General features: G+C 51.0%; 1 pseudogene; it reads right to left on the bottom strand.

Moving 5' to 3' along the window:
• Positions 1–2,328: 2,328 nt before the first annotated feature.
• On the bottom strand, positions 2,329–4,275 carry LOC136531398 (protein WHAT'S THIS FACTOR 1, chloroplastic-like; annotated as a pseudogene).
• Between the last annotated feature and the right edge of the window lie 440 nt (positions 4,276–4,715).

Here is a 4,715-nt window from a genome sequence, read left to right as displayed (position 1 = left end):
TGCAACTCAAGATAGCACTTGTACTTAACAGAGTAAACAGCAGAGCCCAATTTTTCAATAGAGGCCAACATATCAAACAAGACAGTGAATTAAAATTTAAAATACATTTTTATACTTGGTCCTTATATACAGGTTGGAACACAGTTTATATCAGAAGTAACGATCAATCACACCACCCACAAATTTCTGAAAATGGTAAAATTCAGACCATGGTTGTAGCTGATTAATCACACCAACCACAAATTTCTGAAAATGGCAAAATTCAGACCATGGCTGCTACTGTATGTTAAATGTTAATGATATACTGTGTGTTAAATGTTAATGATATACTGTATGCCCCTAAAGTTTTGGCTGCCTGTCCAGACAGACAGGTAACAGAAATGGAAAATATCTCTCAACTTATGAATGAGAAAGGTCAGAATTCAGCTTTGGTAAACAAAAAAAACTGTCATAGATATTGCACGACAAGATATACTGGAAGATTAATGCTTCATTGAATGTTAACCATAGTTTTTACGGCGGCGTGGCGAGGCGCGGCGACCCACCACCTTCACACCTTTACAGCGTCTATGGCGCGCGGCGTGGCGACGCCATACACACATCGGCATGGCGAATACATACATTATAGTCTAGGATATTAGGAAATTATATTGACAAATGGTAATGCAAATGTAGCTTAAAAGGTATAGTCTACAATATTAGCAAATCAAAATAGCAATGTAAATGTAGCACAAAAGACATAGAACTCTCTCATCTCTCAAACTTCCAAATCTCTCATCTCTCAAAAGCCGTCCAATGCAAACTCATCGAGATCGTTAGAAGCATCCACATTCTCTCCACCATCTTTCAGTAGCATCCATTGGTTGTTCACCAAAATCATCTATATCATCATCATCCAAAATGATCTCTTCTTCCTCTCCCTCTTCCTCATCTTCTTCAACCACTCTTGATATATGCCTTGCACGACGAGCGTAGGTCCTAGGAAGATTACGACCTCGAAGCTCACGTTCTTGAGCAAAGTGCATAATAGAGTAGAGACTAGAGAGCTTCACTACTTCACTACTTCACCAAATCACCACTTCACTACTCGCTTGTGCAGCAAACTAGAGACTAGAGAATTTCAACAGTCAGCACGCTACTTCACCAGACCAAAACAGTGGAACACTAGCCAATGCTTAACGAGACCACTTCACCGATGAGGCGATGACCGATCAGTAGCTCAGCACTTCAACTCACCAGAACAGAGTAGAGACGAGAGAGAGAGAGAGAGAGTACCTGGCGGGCGCTGAAGCTTGAGGGCCGGCGGCTCGAGAGATCCAGGCGGCGGGCCGGCGGCCGGCTCGGGCTCAGGCGAGGCCGACGGAGGGCGGGGGAGGCCAACGGAGGGCAGGGGAGGCCGACGGAGGGCGAAGCGGACGGATTTCCAGGCGGGGGCGGGCGGAGGGGCGACCGTCCTGGCGGCCGACGGCGGCGGCGGCTCGAAGGGCTGCTTGCGGTTGCGTCTCGGGCTCGGTCTCGGAGGGCTCCAATCGGGCCACTCGGCCTATACAGGTACCCTCACCCTCACCATCTATTGCACCCGCCACAGCGCACAAAGGTGCCACGGGGACGCCACGGCGCTATGGCGGACGCCATACACGCCGGAGCCGTGGCGTCGCCGTGGCGAGAGCCAGAAAAACGCCACGGCGATATGGCGACGATATGGCGTCGGTATAGCGACGCCTTAACAACTATGATGTTAACAATGTCACTTAAATCCCTATAAGTTCATTTTTCTCATTCCACTTTCCAATTGTTTGGATATCTCATTTCTTGCCTCCACCTTCTTGTTGCGGACTCAAACAATTGACTCAACTTAAACAACTGACAGATCAAGGGGTGAAAGGAAAAAAAATGTCAATGCCCTTGGTTCCAGTGGTAATTACTAAGAAAGAAGTATTGTCTCAGAAACAAAATAAGCTATAGGCATGGTTGTGCTGTGCCAAAGTTATTTGCCATCCAGTCCACTGAAACAAATTACTACTCTACATGACTTCATAATATGGTCAGCTTGGCGAGCAAAGCATTGGAGGTTGTCGTTCTGGACATCTTTGCCAAGAATGGATAGAAACAATAATAGATTTTGCATATATGATTGTTCTTTCGTTTGTGTGTGCTCTTTCCCTTATTTTGATAAAAGCAATTGAGCTGAAAACTTTGTAAGAATTGACTCTGTGCGGCTGTTGAGGCCAGAACTATTCCTTTTTTTTCTTAAAAAAACAAGACTTCATAACAACTGAAATCTTATTTTTTCATGAAAAGGTCAAGATGTCCAACAAAGATGCCAGATATTCATGCATAGTCTACTGATACACTATCCTTGTTCATACAATCCAAAACTACGAAACACCAACCAGGATGATTATACACATTTATGTGAAATATAGGTTTACGAATCTGTATGCCTTTTAACATTCACTAGAGGATTGTGCTTGTGGAGTGACTTTTAGCATTTCCATGTAGGTCCCTCGAAAAGTGATGTGCTTGGTAACAAAAATCAGCAGGGCACCTCAAAAGACAAAGGGCTTTGCAACTACATATGATAAAAGAACTAAGATTAGAGATTAATAATTCTATCAACCAAAAGTTTAAAACATCTCAATTTACCACCGTTCCCTTGGTCTGCCATCAGGAAAATACAGGAACAGGAGCTCTGCCGTTGGCAGAACCATCAGCATTTTTCATAGTGACCTTGACTTCTTGTGGGCTTGAGTCATCATCTCCAAACTCTGGCGGCGCATCATCATTTTCACCAAACCAGCCATCACCCCACTGGTAGTCAGCATCCGATTTTCCACCAGAAAGCTCACTAATCAAATCTTCCATATCAGAGAGTCCCTCGTCTTCATCGTATTCCTCGTCACTTCCTTCGTCCGACAGTTGCAGTGATCCATTGATTCCCTCACCCTCCTCGCCAATACTAGCTGCGCCTCTTCTTGGGAAGCGTGGTACAGCCACAAGAGCCCTCATTTTCTCCTTAAGCAGCACCAGCTTGTTCTTCTCGACCAGCTGTGAGTCCTTATATGCCTCGCGGAGGAAGACCGAGTCCCTATCCCCTTTGAACGATACATAAAACATGTCCGGGTGACGAATGATCATGCCCCGCAGGGATTGCGAGAACCTGAACTCCTCCCTGAAGTGCGTCAGGTGGTCCACCAATGTGCGCTTCTCCACTGTTAAGCTAAGAATTTCATGAACCACTCCACAAGCATGCTTCTCCTTCTCAGCCGACCCGGACCGCAGGTGTGAGAAGTCAGCATATGGTGAAATGTACGGCATCTCCTTGAACTGCGCAATCCTCCTGGCCTCTCCCCGCGTCAATTTGAGCCCCTTGGGCAGCCTCACACGGTTGAACCTGAGTGGGCGGTCGATGATCAGATTCCTCTCCTCGGCTTCCCGCGCCCGATTCTCCTCCTCGGCGAGCTCCGCCGCGGAGACAGCGAGCTCGGGGTCCCAATGCGTGAGCTCCAGCGCCGGCCCTCGGTCCACCCAGACGATACGGAAGTACTGCGGGTACCTGAGGCAGATGGTGTCGCGGAACTCGGGCGGCAGGCCGAGGTCGTGCTTGAGGTGCGCGATCTTCTCGATGAGGATGCGCTTCTCCAGCGACATCATGAGGAGCTTGCGGAGCTTGGCGACGGCGAGGCCCTCGGACTCGTTCTTGAGGCGGAGCTCGTCGAGGTAGAGGCGCTCGGCGGGCGGTGTGAGGCGGAACCTGAGCGAGTAGACGCCCTCCTCGACGATTTCAAAGACGCCCGGGAAGCGCTTGAGCAGCGCGATGAGGCGGCGCTTGCGGGTGAGGCCGAGGTCGCGGCGGAACCGGCCCAGGTCGCGGAGGCTCATTACGCGGTCGGGCTGCGCCACGAGGATGTTGCGGAGCTTGAGCACCAGCTTCAGCTTCTTGTCCCGCTGGATCACGTTGTCGAAGGGCACCTCCTTGCGGCGTTTTACGGCAGCCTGCGCCACCACCACCGCCACCGCGGGCCGCGGGCGGAGGCGCAGCGGGAACGGCGGCGGCGGCGGGCGCAGCGGGAGCGAGGCGCCGAGGAAGAGGGACTTGGGGACCCTTCCCGCCGCCGCAGCAGTCGCCGGGTGGAGCGCGGCGGGCGCGGAGGGGAAAGGGAGAAGCAGCTTGGCGTCCATTTCCGCCGTGGGGTTGCTCACCGTCGCCGCATCGGTGGAGTGGTAGGCTGGTGCTGGTAGGGATAAACCTCTGTTCCGCTTGACGGGTTTGGATATTTTCTGGTGGGTTCGGTTCTGGACGGCGATATTTCGCTGAGGCCGGAGGATGTGGTTGGGCTCGGCCTTTGCTAGGCCCAAGTATTTGCGCCTCTCTTGAGGTCAATGTCATGGTCCCGGGCCGGTTGCTGCTTTTCCGTTTGCTGGAGCGAAAATGTCTACGGCCTTCCATATTCGCAAATGCTTGCACATGTTCGTCCATCCCGTCCAGACGCGTGCCTTCCTGAGCTTTGAGAAGCGGACAGGCCCAAGTGTCCAACAGCACCTCTACGTCTCTTCCATCTTCTATCGTCGAAATTTCTCCACTCGCACTTGCATCGGTGTCGTGGAGTCACCTCGCATACACCCGCCCCACTCCGCCTCGCCGCGCCTCCATCCCCCACCGTGCGCCCATCCCCTGCCACGTCGTCGTAACACCCTTGGTGTTACACTATAAA

Source organism: Miscanthus floridulus, unplaced genomic scaffold (assembly GCF_019320115.1).
Source record: "Miscanthus floridulus cultivar M001 unplaced genomic scaffold, ASM1932011v1 fs_340_1_2, whole genome shotgun sequence".
Taxonomy (NCBI): Eukaryota; Viridiplantae; Streptophyta; class Magnoliopsida; order Poales; family Poaceae; genus Miscanthus; species Miscanthus floridulus.
This window is presented reverse-complemented; position numbering and strand designations above follow the sequence as displayed.